This window comes from Podarcis cretensis, assembly GCF_951804945.1.
Source record: "Podarcis cretensis genome assembly, chromosome: 3".
Taxonomy (NCBI): Eukaryota; Metazoa; Chordata; class Lepidosauria; order Squamata; family Lacertidae; genus Podarcis; species Podarcis cretensis.
Genome location: NC_137172.1, coordinates 41,507,234 through 41,528,815, shown reverse-complemented (window position 1 = coordinate 41,528,815; position 21,582 = coordinate 41,507,234). Strand labels below are relative to the sequence as shown.

At 41.2% G+C, this 21,582-nt stretch overlaps 1 protein-coding gene and 1 long non-coding RNA gene across 10 annotated transcripts in view; one reads left to right on the top strand and one right to left on the bottom strand.

Moving 5' to 3' along the window:
* Positions 1-21,582, top strand: part of BIRC6 (baculoviral IAP repeat containing 6) — a 143,779-nt gene that overhangs the window by 101,395 nt on the left and 20,802 nt on the right. The window lies entirely within an intron of this gene.
* LOC307212364 lies at positions 3,565-7,910 on the bottom strand. The gene is made up of 3 exons (XR_013836965.1): positions 7,761-7,910; positions 5,306-5,945; positions 3,565-4,290 (listed from the first exon to the last, which is right to left on the bottom strand). It is a non-coding gene; the product is annotated as an uncharacterized lncRNA (long non-coding RNA).

Genomic DNA, 21,582 nt, shown 5'->3' with positions numbered 1-21,582 from the left:
CATGCTAACTGAAATGTCTGCCATTTTATCATTGCAGCCACCCTGTGTAGTACCTTAAGCAAAGTGATAGAGTCTGACCCAGATAACCCAGGGAGCTTCATTGCTCAATGAGAAATTTGAACTTGGGATTGATAAGCCCAAGTTGCCCACAGCAGCCACTGCTCCACACTTTCTGAAGGATGCATGTGTCTACAGCGGAAGTGTAGAAGAGTGGGCTGGCTGGAAAACTAGGAAGCCAAAAGATCGCCTAACAGCCAAGCAAGTGGCAGGAACCAGTCATGGTAATACTGAACTTGGTGGATGGAAAATGGGAAGACTTGTTTGCAGTGTGGAGGGTTCCTGTTCACTGTTCCAGCTAGCTAAACACACTTTCCACAATGCTCCATTCTGTGTTTTCCCACCTGGTTTTTCATTCTGCCCCACAGTAGCCAGTAAATATTCTGTGTCCACTGAGCATGCTAAGTCTTCATGTGGCTTTTTGGGGATCCTCACAGAGGTTTTTCCTAAACATTTTTGTACTTTTGCAAACTTTGGGATTCTTCCAAGCCTGCAGCTATCTTTTTTTTGTGCATGGGTGGTGCTGTTTTGGTTACATGGACAACAGCATTCACAAGCTCCACAATTCAAGTACAGAGCAGTTCAAGTACACAGCTCCCTGAAGCCGCCTAATTGTCTCCTTGTGGTTTGTGGCTGCCCTGTCCTTTCTTGCCCCAAGTAAGCCAGAGTCCCTGCCCAATACAGTATTTTGGACAAAAGTGAAACAAAGCATCCCTTTTTGGATCTCTGACATAATACTGCATTTATAGTTGCCAACTTATAGTTGCCAACTGTTTTAGCCAGTTAAGTTTCTGGCTTCCAACAAAGGCATCATTTAAATTAGGAAAATAACACAAACATACATATTGCAAACCCACAACACATTGTTTGTAGAATGCTATGCATCCTAGTTAACTTGGCCGATTAACAATATCAGACCTAGACCTATACTGTTAGTGAGCTCCAGAATGAAAACGGGAGGGGGGAAAACCCATGTCCAATATGTAGCTGGTTAGATTTTAAGGGAGTGGGGAATGTATTTCAGCTTGAGGGCTGCATTCCCTTCTGGGCAGCCTTCTGGGGGCCATACACCAATGGCGGAGAGAGTAGCTTGTGCCAATTTTGCCTTTGTATGGTAAGCTGGTTTCCACACACACACCCCTCTGTATTCTCCATCCAGACAAGCAAGAGGCATTATCAGGACACATTCCGGGTAGGCAAAAACACTTGAAATGCCAAGCAGGACCAATGAGGGGGGTGGCTTGGGAGAGGCTTGTCTGAGGGCAGATGCCTGGAGGGCTTATTCAGACCCTGGGCCTGAGGTTCCCCAGCCATGATGAAATGTGCTCCCACATAAGAGTCCAAAATGTGGTTGCATTTTCAATGTGTTTGGTCTGTAGATGGCATCAATTTGCTGCAGTAATAATGAAATTACTACCTACTTAAGTGATGGGCCAGGCTTAATAGCTTAATCAATTTCTTGTACTGATGAATCACTCAAACCCTGTATTTTAAATCATAATTGAAATCCTTCTAAAATACCTTCAGATAGCTCCTAATACTAATCCCTTCTCTTTGCATTTTCCCCTTGCATTGTATATGCTTTGTTGATTGGTTTAGACCCGCTCCTTCAATTAAAATGTTACGAAAACATGCTGTAGTAATTGCTGCTTATCGGACTGGCACAGTTACAAATAGTCACACATTTTTACTAATGTTGTTTATATGGAAGGGTGATTACCTTTTCTCTCTATGTCTAGGGTAAAATCTAGTGATATGCATGCATGCATGAGCAGGACAGCTATTCATGGTTTGGATTTCGCCTTCCTCTCTTCCCCCCACATGCCCCTGAAATCACTCTACAGCGGGCTGCAGAGGGAGGAGAGGGAGGTGAAGCCTCGTTCTTTTCACCCAACATTGGAATTCACCTCTTGTTCATTTAAAAATAGGTGGGGGAAGAAAAAGTCTATCCTCCTGTGGTATCCTAATTGTATGGCTTAGGGGAAGTGGTGAATGTGGGCAGTGTTTAAATTGTGGCTGCAGTGAGAATTAGGAAGACTGGGTTGATGAAGGCTATTAACATCTACCGTATTTACACAAGCAAACATGGTTACTTGTGCTTTGCAGTTGATGCATAGTCTTTGGTACAATATCCTTCATGATACTATAGTTTGAGCTTAGAAGTAAATCAAGGAAACATTGTTTAGCATTGTAATATGGCTTATTCCACTTAAAACTATAACTATGTGTCCAGCTTCTGCTTGTATTATCTTGCCTTTATTCATGGCCCACTTCATTCTTTCTGATCCCAAATATGGCCTCCCTGTTGCATGCCAGGGAAATAAAGCTCCTCTGTGCTCCTAAAATCCTTTTTATATCTCTGAGTACTTGGCTAGTCTCCCATGCATTAGTTTAGATGTTCGCAATAAACATTGTTTAATTTAGATTAAGGAATCAGTGCTTTCACTGGGTAGAGAATTTGGTTCCTGGGAGGACTGAGATCAACCCACCTATCTCTAGGCCCTAGTTCCCCACCTATAAAGTGACCTTCATGGTGCTTTAGGAATGAGCATTATGTAAAAGATTAAATAGCAGTAGATGGCAACAGCCTTGTTCCAGATCTACTCTTATTATAAATATTTTATTTTTAAAAAATGTGTATGTGTATGTATCTCTATATCTCTCATTTAGTAAATTGCACACACACACACACACACACACACACACACCCAAGATAGCATGCTGGAACTAGAAGCATGGAGCCCTAGTTTCCGAATTATTCTGAATTTTAAAAGCTTTATTCAGAGGATGGCCTGGCAGTACTATGAAGATGGTCCTTTTAAAGAATTGGCTTGGTTTGAAAGTAGAATGTGAAAAAATGGAATTGTATGTACATTTTCCTTCAGAAATAATAGTGGCCCAACAGCACAGCCCTATGCCTGTTAGAAGGAAATCCCAATGGGTTCAATGCAGATTAGTCCCAAGTAAGTGTGAATTTGATTGCAGCTTAAGTTTGTATCCTTCCAAACTCTACAATAACTTCCTTTGATTTATTCGATGGAATTTTAAGTATGTTAACCCAGGCCATAGGCAGTATGCAACTTGGAGAAAGAAGCTATCTGGTTTGGTTACTTACATGCAGCTCAAAATTCCAATTAATCAAGTTGAATTCCGACTTAGTTGGACTTTAGTCCTATTTAAATAAATGGAACTTGCCACGTTGATTTCAGTGGAAAACAAAGTTCATGTAACACAAGTTCCAGCTCATTGTATTTGTTTTCTGAATCTAGCTGAATTGAGAATTTCTGTAGCTTCTTTCAAACACTTTGTTCACTTTAAGCTATGTGAGAGCCTTAAAAAAAATTAAGGTCATTTAAAAAAAATGGATGAACCTTTCCAAAGAAATGCAAACTACCTTTTGTAGTACAAATATTTTTAAATATAGAACATCTCTCACAGGCATGGGTGAAAAATTGATATCCAAAGGCATGTCAGCTGTATAATGATTAAAAGTGTTGCTGAAGAATAGTCATTTAAAATTTTATTTACTCATAATACAGTACTTTACAGTGCTCTTTTTTCTACACTTCATATATAGTTGTGTAAATTTTAGCACATAATGATAGCTTTAAAACGAACTGGACTCCTCCCACCCTGGTTGTCCACCTACACAGAGGTACATAGTCACATATCCAAAAGCATAACCGGGTCAAGTAAATAAAACATCTTGTAGGAAGGTTTTATGGCACCATTATCTTTTTTTTTTTACCTGCTTATATATGCCTTGCATATTCATTGGCAGTAGAATGCCATACCCACCTCCAGTATTTGAGCTTCCGCAGTCATCAGTGAGAAGTTGAATATCTGTCATTTCTATAATTTAATAGTCTTAACTGGGTTCACCGACGTGTTTTGCAGTCACTGGTCTTGTGCCTCTAAATAGGCACTTCTCACTGGAATGTGTTTGATAGACTCTGTTTCCTGTTGGGTAGTGTTCACCAACCTTACTTGCCATTGCTGGTCTTTTCGCACTATGCGCTGCTCCGAGTTGCTAGAAAACCATCAAAGTGTTGTGTAGATGTAAACAAAAACAATTACAAATAGATTAAGCACTGTTCCGATGATTCCCAGCAGAGCTAAAACAGATTCCTCCTTTTCCTCACTCTCTTCTTGCCTTTTTACGTCTTCTAGTGTTGTGATGGCAGAGCTCCTCATTTTTCCTGCAAATGTCTTCACCAGTGTTCCTACAGCTGGCTAAAAGGGAGAAGGAAAAATTACTCCACATAGTAACTTGGAATTGGTTCACTCTCACTCTCTCTTCCACACACCCTTGGTCATTTGCCCCCTCCCCTCCTCAGTCTCTCTCTGTGTCTATACTGTTACAGTGTGGCATTTTGTTTTTCACAATAGAGAATGGGAAATGCAGGATGATTTAAATTAGGAACCTGCGCCTTCTCTGCTTTAATACAGCTGTACTTCCTATTTTAAGAAAGTTGTTATCAGTTGTCTCTCCACTGATAGCCCAATCACTGGAAATAGCCGGGTGTTTATATATCTTTATGATGGGATACTGAAGTGCAAATTTCCTAATGTAGAAATAGTAAGTGTGGTTAGCCTTCCTTGTGAAAAAGTAGGCTAGTTTTAATAGGCTTTATAAATCCCCACAATTGTGTGCTTCTAGAACAAACATAAAATACAGAATGCATGCAATCCCCCTGAAAGAAAAATACATCGTAAAGATGTTTTCATGTGATTTTCATACATGTTTTCATATGTTATAGCATTAGAAAAGCTTGGAAAGTGTGTATGTCGTGTGGAATATCAGCCATTTGGTAAATTGTCTGTTTTCTGTGATATTGAAATACATTTAAGGTGCATCCTGTACACATTTACCTGAAGCCCCTTGAACTCAGTAGGGCTTTCTTCTGAGTATGTGACTGTGCTGTAATTAAAGCTTTTAGCTGCATAGTTCTGCCTATAATCTCAATGTGTTTTGGTACCGTGTGCAATTTTACTTATTTGCTGTCTGTTGCCTTTAAATGTTACTGTTGAAAATTTTTGTTAGTGTGGTCAGAATGTTATGCCTAATGGTTGTGCATGTTTACACACTTAACATTCAGAAAGACATTCTATGTTACAGTGGTCTTGGCTTCTCCTGAAGTCTCATGGATCTTTTTATTATTACCGTTGCATTTAAAGGTAAAATGCTGGTAGCAATCAAAATAAATAAATTCATTTTTGAATAAAGATTTTTAAAAGCCTCTCTTACCCTACATTGCATCAGGAATAAAATCTCATCAGACATGCTGCTTACTCCTCACTGCAGTGGAGAAACAGCCTTATCTTCATGGAGGGCTGTTCTTTTCACTCAAAGCAGAAATCATATGCATGCATGAACAATTTCTTGATAGATTAATCTGTGGATGCGATAATATTACAAAATCTTCCGAGAAATGTAGGCATTCTTTTGGTTATCCACTGAAATGATGCGCTGTTAGTAAAGAAACCTCTGCTCTGCATATCCAGGTTGTATGTTTCTTCCCTGTTTAAATATTGAAATCTTCCATAAGATGAAACATTTTCTGTGCAAACAGTGATTATAGCATTAAGGCTCCAGTTAAAATTTAATCTCCCACTTCTTGTCCTGTATATGTAGCTGTTCCCCAAGACATTCCAATGGAATGGTTGTTTGACATCTTCTCGTTGTGGGTAACTCTCTGGATATGTTTCTCTCGTGTAGCTGAGTTGTAAATCCAAATGTAGCAGATCTGTTTACATTTTTGTCCAGAAGGAAGGAAGTTTCTTGTTTGCTCTGGGGTTAGGAGTGTTGCACACCTGCATTCAAAGCATCTAACGAATAATTCCAAGGCATTCTTCGGAGCATTGCATAACTTAGCAGCCAGTCAAATCTGAGGAGTGGAATGACAGTGGCTTCAGTTGCATGCTGTAGTGAGTGGTGACATTGATTAAACATGCAGTTGGCACTTGCTGAATAAAGAACAAGCTACAAGTCACCCTTGCAGACAGTGAATTGCATAACAATACACGGTGGTTCTGCTGTTTCATTGTCAGGCCAGTCACATTTTAATCCAGTAACAACTGTGAAAGTGTACTGTGTAGAATAAAGCCAAGTTAGCTGTGTGTCAGGGTTTTCTGACAATGTGCTCTGTTACAAATAGATGACATTACGGCATTCATGCTGAAACAGACTGGCTGGGAGCTGTTGTTTTTTTGGTCCCTTTCCTTCTGCTTCTTGTAGGCTATTGTTTTGGGATGGAATTTCCTTTTAATGTGCATTCATTCCTCTCCTATGCTCTACCCGAAGAATACAGGTCAGTGTGAACGTTGTCAACATAATACAATTTACAAAAGAAAATGTTCGCCATCTATTGTGGTAGGAAGCATTAACTTGAAATAATTTGATGTATGAATTCTGGATCTTAGTGTTTTTCAGGCTGGTGTGTGAGATTTGTGTGTAATATTTGTTCAGTTTTTTTGTTTTTGTTTTTGAGTATTTATAGTTAACTTTTGTAGGTGGCTGTCTCACTGGAAGGCATTTCAGTATTTATTCATTAACAGTTACATGGAGAATGCTACTGAATGAAAACCGTGTTTGCTTGCATGCAGTGTCTGTGTGATGTACAACTGGCTTTCCTTGTCTACAGATGTGTTCTTTCTGTGAACATTTTTTTAGGAGGGGCTCCTCCCAGGAAAACCTTGTGGTTTCTGTGATTTTCCTTTTAAAGGAATTAAAAGCCTCAAAAGGTGTATGCGGAACAAAATAATAGTGTTGCTGTTTAAAACTTGATATGTAAGAGAGTCCGCAATAAAATGGAAACATATTCTAAAACTGCAGTACTAATAGTATGGCCTTCTTCAATGTAAAGCAACACATTTTTTTATATTACTGACATTCTTAATACTAACTAAGCTTGGCATGAAGAATCTTAAGACATTTCCATGTCCAAAAGCAACTGGGGAAATGGTATTGAGACATGTGTTATTGTTTACATTACTTGAGTTCCATCATATATCCTATTCCTATTTTAAAAAGAGGGTGCATGTTCAAGCATGAGTACTGAAACAGAGTCCATATGTTGATCTGTATGTAATTGATTTCTGCAAAACAAGCCTCTTTAAAATATGCTTTAAAAATACATGGAATTTAAATGCATGTAAGGAATTATCAACAGTTGTCTGGTATATATGCTTACTGGTTATAAATAATATTTCATTTTGGAAAGAATTTAAGTAATATCCTTATAATAAATCAGTCAGCATCCTGTTCTGTAATACAAATCGATGTGCAATAGCAAAGAAGTCTCCAGGTGCTAATATGAAACTTGAATTTCCAGACCTGAATGCCTCTATTCTTTATCTATTTTAAATGGATTTACTGGTAAAAACAAAAACAAAACCCCCACTATATTTATCCTAATCTGTCTTCAGCCATATATCTGAGTTCTCTGGAATCCAAAAATGTGTGTGGTTGATCAAAACAATCAATTTACTATTGGTAGTAAAGTCAGATATCAATATTGTTCAAGTTAAATGTACATGTTTAACATTTAGGTAAATAATAATTGCTCCTGAACTCCTAAAGCAGCATGCAGAGCTATAAAAACAGACAATCCCTGCCCTCAAGCTTGCAATCGGAAAAGATACAGCACAAAAGGCAAATGGATTGGAAAAGAGAAGAGAAGGAAATAAGCAAATTTAAGTACCAGTTCTTGGGTGCCAGTATCTTGCACAATCTGCTGGAATTTTAACAGTTCAAGGGGAACAGGAGCCAAAAGTTTCTGGTCTGGCCCTGAATCCTTTTTCTTCCCTGCTCTGCTGCAGCTTGATGGAATGCCAGGTGACAATTGATGAGGGATGGAGGTGGCTTATCAGCTCAGCTGCCGATATTGGTAGCTCTGCATCTCCCGCTGCTCAATTAATAACTAATGTTATTTCCTCGTAAAAGCAATAGGAATTTACTATTACTGAATTAAGAAATACTTAAGTGATCTACCCCCCCCCCATAGCCTCTGTTGGCAGTGGTTATCCTGATTGAGAATTGTTTGATATTTTCTGTTCTTAAATTGAGCGCATCTTCCTACCCACCATACTCCACAACTTTTCTATGTGAAGGGACTGCTAACATCAACAACAGCATCTCATACAGGCTTGTTTACAGAATGAAAAGGCAATCTATTACTGATTTTAGCCTCCCATTTCTATATTTCAGATATAACACAATAAGATTTCAGAAGTCATACTAAACTTAGCGTGACAAAAATAAGTCACTGCAAGCCCCACACTTTTCCCCTTCCTGCCCCAGCACAAGTTATGTTTCTGGTTTTGCTTAGCCACAGCTTGTCCTGTTACCCAAGTCATAGTATGATTAATGTGTGAAAGAAGTTCACTTCAAACTGTGACTTGACTTAGCATTAGCCACAGTTTATCGTTTGAATGGCATGATAAACTGTGTTTAATGAAAATCAGGAGGGAGAGCATATGAGTGTGATTTCGATTGACATCTCAACACCATCAGTACATCAGTTTGTTACTTTTTAAATAAAAACACCACTTCTCCAAATATAAGTTCTTTCACCCCCCTTCCTTTTTTGAGCCACAAGACTCTCCTCTTTTCTAGAGCAGGTATTGACAAACCAAACGTCCATTTGGCGAGCCATTTTTTAACTTTACCATATACTTGCATGGTGGTAGTGCTCCTGTTGTGACTCACCTTGGATCATGCTGCAACCCATCGTTCCATCTTCTAAGTTGCTAAAGGCCCAAGGACAATGCATTTGGGAATATTTATTTATTTATTTAGCAATGCTTTTAAGTTGCTTTTCTGGGCAACACCATCCAACATGGCTTACAGCATTGGAGGGGAAACCCACAATGATGACAACAACCTTGCATTTAAGAATTCATCTGGTTGCTGGATAATGAAATAGTTCAATGTGCAACAGCTATTTAGCTATAACAGCCTATTGAAGGACTTTTAACATTGTGACCTCATTTTAATTCATGGCAGTCCAAGATTACAGGTTAAAGCTTGTGCGGCAGTGTTGAATGAAGCCAATCAATTATGTACAAAGCAGCTAAAGCAACATTATGCAACTAAGGTAGCAAATAACCACCATCTTAAATAACAGCTGGAGCTGTATTCTTGTGACAATTTTGATACTGTTAAAACTCTGGTGAAAGACATTCTACGATAGACAAAGGAAATATTTTTGTAAATACAGTCAACCCCCATCCAAACATTTGTTTTGTTGTTGTTTTACAAGTAAATCACACGTTTCTCAACATCCAGCAGACCATTTATTACTATGGTATTTGTCCAGTTTTAGGTCTTTATGTCATTTTAACCTTCTATAGATCCTAAGAACATACGTTAGCTTCTGTATAAAATCGGATATTTCCAGAACTTCAGGCAATATTTCACGGCATATGTACATCCAATCAAATGGATTTCATTACATGATTAGAGGAGTGATAAATTTACATCATGAACAGTGTATGTTGGGAAATCTGAATATTCTAAGGATTATTTTACATAAGAGTGTACTGTGCAGACATTGCACATTTTCTTGTGTTGGGAAAATTAAGCAGCTGGAATTCAGCACTGACATGGGTAACAGTGTGCCAAAATTTGTAGAGTCCAACCAAGTGCAGTATGGTAAGAGAACAGAATCTGGTTTTAAAATATTTTACCCAAAGAACTAAAACACACTATAACATATTGTAGCAACAAACTTTAGACTGCAATACAAATTCCCAACCCTATCATTGAAATATCTTCTATCTAGATATCTTAGTTTCCTGTGTCTCTGTAAATCACACAAGAAACAATGAAGGCATAAATAAGGCATAGTTATTCTTACACTTTCATTGCTCACCTTAAATCTGTCTGTGCGACCACTCATCACAGTTCAAATGATTACAGTGCTCTTGCCAATCTGCGTCCTTAAATATTAACCACTTGCCAACATTGTTGCAATAATCCGTGGCAAATTTTCTAATACTTTTTGTACTTTAGATCTAATTATACCTTACTGAAGAGAATTATTGAATGCCTGTTTTTTAAAGAAGCATAAAGGGTGACTTAGATAAACTTGATGAGAAACAGTAAATTTTAAAAAATAGAATTAAAAGGAATAATTGCACAAATGCCAATAGGCAGGGCAGGGCTGTGAATGTACTGCTGTTCCATGGGAGCGTAGAATGTGATACTGAAAGTAGACTTCTGTTTTCAGTGAATCATTACTCTCATTTTTGGAAAGAAATAAACAGGTTTCAAGTCCCTATGGTTGCTTGAAAGTATGTGGACAAGGGCTGCTGGAATCTCAAAAAACCAGAGGAATTGCCAAATTAGAATTTCAGTAGTTGGGAAGAAGTGTTTCCCCCTTCCCTTTTCTATGACATTGCAGAATGAATTGTGCAAAATAGGGAAATGATAATTTACACAAACCTAATAAACAGAATGCTAGCCATGCCTTTGAAACTAACAAGTCCCAGTTGTTTTCTTGCAAACAATGATTTGATGCCATTTTCAGAATTGAGCAATTGTTAAAATAATCAATAGTAAAAAGACACACATCTATAGTACTATGTTTTTCTAGAAACTGTAGAGACTTTGGTTACAGCACCATGTTTACTTTACCAGAATTCTTAATTGAAGTTTTAAAAGGAATATAAAGTGATTGCAGCTTTGTCTTATTAAATGGTTCTGCAGTCCTTCCTAATGATGGCAGAAGTGCATTCACCTCACCTAGCTTTTTACTCAACGTTTTGATATTAAAATTGGAATATAGTGGCATTTTTGGCACAGATAGAGCTGCTAAGCTATCTGAAAAGAACAAAAATGTTTTCTTCTTTCTTTTTCCTTTTTCTCTAGTAGATAAATGATGCCCCACCTATCTTGTACAGAGTTCTCTAGGCAAGCTCTTCTTTCAAAAGCAACAGGACTATAGAGTGTTAATTAGACATTTCATAAAAGACTAGCCTCCGGTTGTTGCTTAAATAGAAAAAGCAAAAGGCAGTAGAGCGTGAAGTATTTGGAACTGACACTATAGCCTCTAGCTTAGACTGTGTTCATATATCGTATGTTTGAAAAGGTGCAGTAAGGAAGCAGAAATCAGGAAAGGCTGCAATTTTGAATTATTTGGAAACAGGAAACAGAAGCTTGACATTTGTTAAGAAGCGTATTTTCTGAAGTGCTAAATATTTGGCTGTTCCTATAGAACAAGATTGCTATTAAACACTTTAATAAAATAACGAAATCTGCACTATCTTTCCTTTTTAAGTACTATGGTCACTATTTTAAATCTTTGGCGTGTTAATGGGATTTTCAGGGATCTAATTAGCTAACAGACCCTAAGGGTTTCAGGCTCATTAGCATTATTGGTTCATGACTATGAAGTCCTCAAGAATGACTGAAGTTATCACATAGTATTCAGTGGGTGGCACAGTTGCTCCAGAAAGATGCTCCTTGGAGATTTTCTTTGCTTTGTGCTGCATAGCACATGTTTTTTGTATTTTTGTAGTATTAGGAATGAATGCCTAACTTAATTTTTGTTTTGTTTGCTTTGGTAAGCATGGATTGTGATGCTTATGCCTTTTGGCACTTGAGGAACAGAGACTTACAAAGAAACCAATCTCTTTTCATTTCATACTTCATTCACTCAAAAATGGTTTTCAGATGAGGCTGGTTGTATTATTCGTAGAGCAATGTTGACGGAGATGTGCAACATTCTGTTAAGCAGCATTCAGGTTTTTGAGAATTTTTTTCTGTTTAAAAGCCTCATCCAAAGCATTGCCTTGTGTTGGATAGGTGACTGTTTGCTATAGTTGTATGAATTCTGTAGAATCTAGTGACCTTCCAAGGTTAACCCCACCCCCAATTGTGGGAGGCCTTTTACTTCTCCACAAAAGTGGTGGTTCTGTAAATTTCATAGGTGGGTGTAAAATTCTAAACTTCCTTTGCAGCCTGAATTTCCTCCCCAAAGATTTCCCTGTGCAGGCTTGAGAGTACAAGTGGGAAAGACTCTGAAAGAGTGAATTAGGGCACTTGACCAGGTTCCCCATCTGCTCTTTCAAACCTCTTCCAACACACTGACAGTATACACAACTGAGGCATAAAGAGTGCCTCTAATGCCAACCAGTTCTCCCGAAATTCTCAGAAATAGCACACCTCAACGTTTCTGGGGTGCTTTTGTATTGCGAAAACCAGCCATGGTTTTTCAAAATGTGGTGTGGGGATTTTTCAAAACATCCCTGTGCGATGCCTGCTGCTTTGACTGAAATTCAGGAGCAGCCATGAAACCTGACCCCAGATTATTAGCAGCACTGGATTTTATTGGGTGGGTGGGTAGCACTTAGTGTTTTTTGCTTTTATTTATGACATTTATATCCAGCTCTTTTATACCTTTATGCAAAAAGGCTCTCAGAGCCACTTAGAAAAATCAATACTGTGGTAGCCCCCGTTCTTGGGCTCGCAATCTAAAGATGTGACAAAACAAGGAAAAAGAAATAGGAGGGAGCAGCTATACAGTTCTGTTCATGTAAATTTCTGGCCACCTAGAAGAGCAGCAAATATTGGCAGTTCTGGGTGACCCTTGATAAATAGCAGTCCCTCCTGGCACTCATCCTGGAGCCAGAGCAGGCGACAACATCCAGGTCAGGAGGGCAGGGCTGCTCTTGCCCCACATATCTTCCTTCAGAAAGCTAACCTGATGGCTATTAGAATCCGCACATTAGCCAAGAGGACCAGAACCTGAGTGTAGGGTGGGGAAGTGTGTTGTATTGTTCTAGGGTGGAAGTTTTGCCCTGGAAGCTCTCCCTGGCTGAGACTGCAAACTTTATTTAACTTGTTTCAAAGTTGCCTTCAACACCTAAATGATAAAAAGGTGGGAAGTAAATCTGCATGAATAAATAGTATAGCCCACGACACTTCGTAATGTGGTATGTGGTACAGGGACTGGATTGAGTCAAAAAATAAAAAGATGGGGAACAATGCATTCATCGCAGGAAGAATTCACTTTACACTCTGTCAAACTTGACATTACAATGAATGTATATGGCTGCCACTGAAAATGGTACCCCATAGTCCCAACTTGCCTCGTGTTGTGAAGTCATTTTTTTCCCTTTTTTTCACTTATATAACATCCACAGCCAGTTATTACAGTTACATGTAGTGGGAGCAAGGAAGTTCAGAACGTCCTGTATTGGGGCAGAAAAATATTTCTGATGTGGGTTTGGGCAGCATCTGGTTATTTCACATTATCATCTAGTTTATATTTTATGAGTTGGTTGTGAGTCATGAGTGGAATAGTGAATAGAAGAGAGGAAAACAGGTTTCAACACCCAATGTAGCTGCTAGAAGGTGTGAGAATTATTTTTTAGACTTAACTTTCCATCAATTCTGTCTCTTGTATTTTTTTATTATTATTATTTTAGTATAATAGGTGATACTGCATGATAGCCATTGTTTGCCTTATTTTCCATTTTGGTTCCATATGCTCTGTTCATCCTGTTCTTTGAGGATATACATTTCAGTGGTATAAAAGGGTTTTTCATTGTCATCTGTAGCCAATTAAGCTATGTTAAATGGTTTGGAAAAAGAATTTAGAGCTGCTCAATATTATCTATTTCATGGTCCATTAGGCTTGGTTATTCTTAGTTTGGAGTCTCCTGGAATGTTCAGGAGAGCAAAAGAATAGTTATGTTTAGAGATGTCTTCTTCTGATGTATTGTTGAAAGCACTGTTCCTGTTCTTACTGATACCTTTAATATACTTTTGTCAAAACTGGTATAAATATCCAAGATTAAATGTAGTGTACTGTCAATCCCACAGTGAATGAGGAAATAACTGTGTACAAACTATTTTTATTATATCAGGTAATGTGTAGTTTCGGCCCAACTTCTTTATTATCTTCAGCAGTTCCTGAATGTAAGTGTGCTGGCAAGCTTTGTAAGATACTAAAGCTCTTTAAAAATATATATATATTTCTATAGTGAAATAAAAATATTATGTACACTGATGCCTCATGATGGGAGTTAAATTGAAGTTTTTAAAAACCTTAAATTGCCATGGTACTGTGCTATGGAGGACAAGAAAGGAGCCATTTGCATGAATTGCTATATCTACCATCTTGATAATTTTTTTCTAGCAGACAGGCTGTTCAGATTTTTATTTTGTATTGGTTAAGGCTGTGTTCCAACCTCTTCCTCCATCCCTCCAGCTAAATTGTTAGACTTTAGAGAGAATAAAATTCCATGATATTAAGGAATGTGCTGTTTTTGAATGAATGCTGGGTTTCGTGTGGGCTTGCATTCTGTGTAGCAGTGCTATAACAACTGAGTTGTGGAACTCCCTTTCTACAGAGGTGCACCTTGCAATTCCATTATACAGCTTTCAGCAGCTGTTGAAGATGGCACCTGATCACCCTGGCTTTTGACACTTGAGATGTGTATTTTTAGGACCCACCTCGTTTTTGTAATTTTATGTTGTTTTAAACCGTTTTCAATACAGTGGTACCTCAGGTTACAGACGTTTCAGGTTACAGACTCTTCAGGTTACAGACTCCACTAACCCAGAAATAGTACCTCGGGTTAAGAACTTTGCTTCAGGATGAGAACAGAAATTGTGCTCTGGCGGGCGCAGCAGCAGTGGGAAGCCCCATTAGCTAAAGTGGTGCTTCAGGTTAAGAACAGTTTCAGGTTAAGAACAGACCTCTGGAACGAATTAAGTTCTTAACCCGAGGTACCACTATATTGTGTTTTAATATTAATGTTGTGTTTTAATTGTTGTAACCTGCCCTGGGACCTTAGGACAGGTAATAAATAACAATAGTAGCATTCACAGGCACTGATTTTTGCTTGCTTTGCATTTTCAAGCGTATGGATATAGCTGAGATGTGTTTGTGTGAAATAAGCAATGCAGCATTCTACTAAAGCTGACACAGGTCAGAAAAGAAAGCACATTTTTATGGCTGACAACCTTTCACATTAACCTGCTCACTCCCACCAGGGTCTCTCCTTATGGAAAGACACATACAGACAAGCCCACTGATTGAGATTTTTGGTAGTTCCAAGCAAAGTTTGGCTGGCTTCATTCAAGGTATATCACTGCATAGAATATGAATGATTTCCCATGTTTCTGGCAGCACCTTACTTCCTGGTTTTTTGAATACTTTACATATGAACTTTTAGGAAACGATCAGCTTGTATCCAGGAAAGTCCTTATGCTTGTGGAAGAACTTCTGCTTGAACAATGGAACTCATCCCTCTGCACAGACATACCCCAAAAAAAATTGTTCTGGAGGCTTCTGGGGAAATCCAGGACAGATTTGCAAGGACACATAGAGCAAGGAAAGGGACAGAATGTTCCTTGCGTAAACAGAAGCTATTTCATGAATGTGATCACTTTATTGGATACAGGCCCTAGTTTTAATCTTGAAGAATCTAGGAATGTCATTTGAGTCATTCCTAAATCTAACTGGAAAAGTCTGAAGCCATTGAGGGCTTTATATACCAACAATAGCAAATTTGCAACCTGTGCAGATCTCTGAGCAGAGGTGTTACATGCTGACGGGGTGTCTCATGTCATCAACCATGCTGCAGCATTATGTACTACAAATTGTACAAAACAGCCCCATGTGACAAAAAAGCCCCTTTATTGGACAAAAAGACCAATGTGAAACACTAGGTTGGTACTAGTTCTTGCCATTTATTTAGTGCCCACTATGTGCTGAGCCACAATCACTGCTTCCCCTGTGTAAGCAGGTAAAAGTTAATAAAATAAGCACCACTTAGTGTTAGGGCTTGAGTGATGTGGTGTTTTTAAAATTATGTATGTTTTATGTGCCTTAAAGTTTTTATATATATATATTTAGTTTGTGTCTCCTGAATTTTGTAACTGGATTTAATAAAGAGTTGCTTTCACATAGCATTCTAAATTATGCACCTCAAGTGAATGTGTATCTAAAGGCCAGATTTTGTGCCATAAATCACCATTAATTAAATAGTCTAAAAGCAGGAAGCAAGAAAGGTGACTGTGAAATCTGGATCACGGCGGAATTGACATTGAGAACCCTGAGTTCTTGAGAGCTGTCTTGCTTCTGAAGCCTGAGTATCAATCCAGCACGGTTTTCATTATGACATTTGCTGGTGTAGCAAGGCTGAACCGTGAAGAAGGAGACAGATTAGCAAGCAACAGATGTGGACAGGGATGCTATGTTTATCATAGGGAGCTGTCAGTTAGCAATAATGATTCAAACAGAAACAGTATCTTGGAAATGAACAGCCTCATGTAATTTAAAATGTATAATAAATCACATGTAAATAGAATGAAAAAAGTTTAGAAAGTCTTACCCGTTTCCAAAGGGCATGAAGCAGCACACAGCAGGCTATCAACTGTAGTCACAATATGTTTTCTTCTTTCAAGGGCAAGTATAAAGAAAATGAAGACAGATTTCATAATGCCAAATAAAGGTGTCCTAGGGACGTGGGTGGCACTAAACCACTGAGTCTCTTGGGTTTGCCGATCAGAAGGTTGGCGGTTCGAATCCCCGCAATGGGGTGAGCTCCCATTGCTCGGTCCCTGCTCCCGCCAACCTAGTAGTACGAGTAGATAAATAGGTACCACTCTGGCGGGAAGGTAAACGGCATCTCTGTGCGCTGCTGTGGTTGCTTCAGAAGCGGCTTAGTCATGCTGGCCACATGACCCGAAAAAACTGTCTGCGGACAAACGTCGGCTCCCTCGGCCACTAAAGTGAGATGAGCGCCACAACCCCAGAGTCGTCTGCGACTGGACTTGTCAGGGGTCCTTTATCTTTACCTTTTTAGTGACAGGAATAACTATCAACAATGAGTAAGATTCGCCTAGTTTTAATGCTTTCTAGAACTTTATTTCTAGAAAATTGCACATTTACGGGCAGCTTTCCTGTGCATTTGCTTCAACCATTTCACTCAACAAGGCGATGTGGTGCAGTGACTGGAGTGCTTGACAAGGCCTGGGAGGCTTAGGTTCAAAACCCCACTCAGTGATGAAGGTTCATGAGTGACCTTTGGCTAGTCATTCTCTTTCAGTCTAACCTACATCACCGGAAGGCTCTTAAGGACTGCTGCTGCTGCTGCCCAGGAGGACTGCCTGCTGAGGGCATGAAGGGCCCTGTCCTTGCCTCTTTCCACCTGACTTGGGGCAGGGCCCGACAGGCTTCACAAGGACTGCGGCGGCTGCTCAGCAGAGAGGGCTCCTCTTTTAAATTGTTTTTATCTGTGTTGTTTTAAATGAGACCATCTTGGCTGTGAGCCCTGGAGACCTGCACCCTGCTTTGCTGGCCTTTTCCCATCTAGCTTGGGAAAGTGGAGCGCTGAGTGACTCCAGCTACAAAAGCTGAGGCTGTTAAACAGATTCTTGGGCTGGAGTATTGTTTATGGGAGGTTGAGAGAGCTTGTGGGTGTTACCGATATTATTGTTTTATCTTTAGTTTTAGATCTTATGATTTATGTGGAAATGGTTTCCATTTGGTTGTGCACTTTTTGATGTGTTTTATTTATTGTTAATGACTTCTGTTATGTTTGTAATTATGTAAATCTTGTCATGTTGTAAGCCGCCTTGAGCATAGTATCAACTATGGAAAGGTGGCATACAAATAAAATGATGATGATTTTTCCCCCCCAAAGTAACACAAAATAGAAAAATTAATTCTAGTGAGCAACTCTGCTTTGTCCTCGTTCTTAGGAGACTTTGTTCATCAGAGACCATTTACCTTAGACTGCACGTAAAGAGAATTGAGAATTAGGTCGAGATCCATTGCTTTTAAAAATTACCAGCGTTTGAATTGCCAGTTCAAGTGCTTTTCCTGCTAAATTTCATTTGTTTATGTGTTTTTATAAACGAAGAAGAAGAAAAAACACTTTGACTTGTAGTCTCTTCAGCAGAGGGTACTGCGCAGGTCATGACACCAGACAAGCTATATCCATGTACCAATTCCTGTTCAGTGTCTAAGTGAAATGTTGTGTTATGTCCCCATGGCAGCTATTGGTGCCAACAATGCTGTCTTGAAGTTTGAAATGTGCACACTGCTCCAAAAATATTGCCAACCCCTGTTTCATAGTGAAACAGAAGGTGACTTCAAGATCAAATGTACTAATAAAATAGGAAGTGCTACTGACAGATTCAGCCCTTCTTGAAAATGGAGGTGGTTAGGCTTTTCTGTCCAGCTAAAAAATGGTGTTAGGAATTAATTTACCTTTCCATATTTTGAATTTGATCAGTGCCTTTCTCTAGGGATGTAATGGTTATGGGTGGGTTACTCGTGTGTAAACTGTCTCCACTTCAGTTAGATCGTTTGCTCAACCATGTTTAGGGTTAGAGCTCGCCCTCCGTGACCTGTTAGTCACTTGCAGAATCCGTCAGTGGGCGTTTCTTGAATCTCTTCCAGCATAAAAGCTGTTTGACCCCAAGTCTCCGCTGTGTTCCCTGCGCGGAACGCGTCTGCGCAAGTAAGGGGACGGCAAGGGCGTGCCAGCGCTCTCTCCGCTGGTCTCGGTTGAAGGGTCTCGGAGCCCTGACACCGATTCCTCCATCTCCCTCTCCTCTCTATTGGTGTCACGCTGAATTCCTTCCCCCCCGACTGGTTCCCTCTCCGGCATCGCTCTGGAGCCCTGCCTCCGCTTTTCTCTCTGATGTCAGTTCCCTGACATCCACCTCCCCCCAGGACCCCCTCCACCCCCGGCCTGACCCGGTGACGTGACCTTGTCCCCATCTTCAGCCAACGATGCAGGGAACCCTCGAAAGGAGCTGCCGTCATCGTCCGAGGACTCAAACCCCGCTTCCCACCCGCTCCGGTTTCTGACGGGAGGGCCTTCCCAATCTGATTCCTCCTCTCCTGACGATTCCCCTCCTTCCTCTGGGGACGCTGGAAAACCCACAAAATTCTCCTCCTCCTCATCGGTGGTGGCAAATTGCTCCTCCCAGAATCTCTCCAGGGGTTTGGGCTTCCTCAGATACCTGTTGTGGAACTCTTCCACTAGATACCCATCACCTATTTCCCCTTCTGGGACCCACGTGTTTTCTGACTCGGGTTCCCCCTCCCAAGCTACTAGGTATTCCACCTGCCGCCCCCGCCATCGCGAATCCAGGAACTCCATTATCTGTTGATGGTGTTCCCTCTCTTCCAGTGGTGGGTGTCTGAGCCCTTCTCCTCCTACCTCCTGAATCCTCCGCTCCCCTCTGTACGGCGAGAGCAGTGACCTATGAAATACTGGGTGGATTTTCATGTTGTCTGGCAACTTGAGCCTGAATGCCACCGGGTTGACTTGGTGTGTCACCTCAAATGGTCCCAGCCGTTTCGGCCTGAGTTTCTTACACCCACCCTTGAAGGGCAATCCTTGAGTGGATAACCACACCCGGTCCCCCACCCTAATGGTCTCCCCTTCCCGGTGATGTTTATCTGCTTGCCTCTTGTACTCCTCCTTGGCCCTTTCCAGATTCATCTTAAGCTGCTGGTGCAGTGCTTCCATTTCTTCCACAAACTGCTCTGCGGCGGGCACGCTCCACCCCTCCTCCCGGGAAAGGCCCTGGGGTGACACCCATAATTAGCCAAGAACGGGCTCATCCCCGTGGACACATGCTCCGCATTGTTATACGCAAACTCGGCCAGTTCTAGCTTATCTACCCAGTCGTTCTGCCTCTCGTTGACGTAACAGCGGAGATATTGCTGCAATATGCGGTTTGCCCTCTCTGCCTGCCCGTTAGTTTCCGGGTGCCTTGCCGTCGAGAATCCCACGTCCACCTGCAATAAGTTCATAAGCCTCCTCCAGAACCTCAAGGTAAATTGTTTCCCTCGATCAGAGATAACCCTCGAAGGAGCCCCATGCAACCTGAAGATGTGAGTAACAAACAGTTGTGCAGTTTCCTCGGCTGTCACCGCATGAGAGCATGCTATAAAATGGTACATCTTCGTTAGCAGATCTACTACTACCATGACTGCTGTCTTACCTCTTGATTTGGGCAAATGTGTCATGAAATCTATCGACACCACCTCCCAGGGTCTTCCCGGCGTGGGCAAGGGTTCTAGTAACCCTGCCGGGGCTGCCCGCTCTCCCTTGGCTCTTTGGCAGCAGTCACACCCCCGTACATACTCTCGTACATCTTCCCTCACCTTCGGCCACCAAAACTCCCTAGTTACCAGTAACATAGTCTTGTGTTGCCCAAAGTGCCCCGCTGTAGGGTTGTCGTGAAGCTGTCTGAGCACCCTCTCCCGTAGGGCCCCCCCCCCCGGGCACATACATTGCTCCCTTGTAATACAGTAACCCTTCCCTTACCTCGAAGTCTCCCCGGTCTCTCCCATTTTCCCTTAGTTCCCTGATTCTGGCTTGGGCAAATTCGTCCTGGCGAATCAACTCGGTTAGTTCTTGTTTCCCAACCAACGCCCCCCCACAAACCCATCGTTCCTCAGGGAACACATGTCGAGTCTCCGGTGGTCCTTCTCCTTCCGTGTACTCCGGTTTCCGGGAAAGCGCGTCTGCTCTCACGTTCTCCTGTCCTGGCACGTACTTGATCTCAAAGAAGAACTTGGAGAACTCCTGTGCCCACCGAATCTGTCGCTGGTTGAGTACTCGCGCTGTCCTCCAGTATTCCAAGTTCTTGTGGTCAGTGCAAACCTGGATTTTGTGCTGAGCCCCTATCAGGAGATGTCTCCACTGGCGAAATGCGGCATAAATAGCTAACAGTTCGCGATCGTACACCGTGTAGTTCTGTTCCGATTCATTCAGCTTCCTTGAGAAGAAGGCGCACGGCCTCCATGTGTGTTGGGCCGGTCCCGGCTGGAGTAACACCGCTCCTATCGCTCTGTCCGACGCGTAAGTCTCTAGCCTCATCGGTTTCTGCAGATCCACGTGCAGGAGCTGTTCCTCCGAGGCGAACGCCTGCTTCAGCCTCTCGAAGGCTCGTTGGGCACCTTCCGTCCAGACGAACTTCTTTTTGCTACTGAGACAATCCGTGATGGGTGCGGTTAAGTGGGCGAAGTTCTTGATGAACTTCCGGTAGAAGTTGCTGAACCCAAGGAACCTCTGCACATCCTTCCGGGTTTTGGGGGCCTTCCATTCCAGCACCGCCTGCACCTTGCCGGGGTCCATGGCTAGGCCTCTGTCTGACAACCTGTATCCCAGGAATTCCACTTCCTTGGTGTGAAACTGGCACTTTTCCAGCTTGACCCACAGTTGGTGCTCTTGTAGCCTTTTCAGCACTTCCCTGACGTCCTAGACATGCTGTTTTTCATTGTCCGAATAGATCAGGACGTCGTCCAGAAATGCTACGCAGTTCTTGTACAGCAGGGGGCCCAGCACATGGTGCATGAAGCTTTGAAAGCAGGCGAAGCCCAACTGTAATCCAAATGGCATGACTAAGTACTCAAAGGCCCCTAGGGGGGTGAACATGGTGGTTTTCCATTCGTCCCCCTCTCTCATTCTAATCAAATTGTAGGCTCCCCTAAGGTCCAGCTTGGTAAAAATCTTACCCTTCCTTACCCTGGTTAGAAT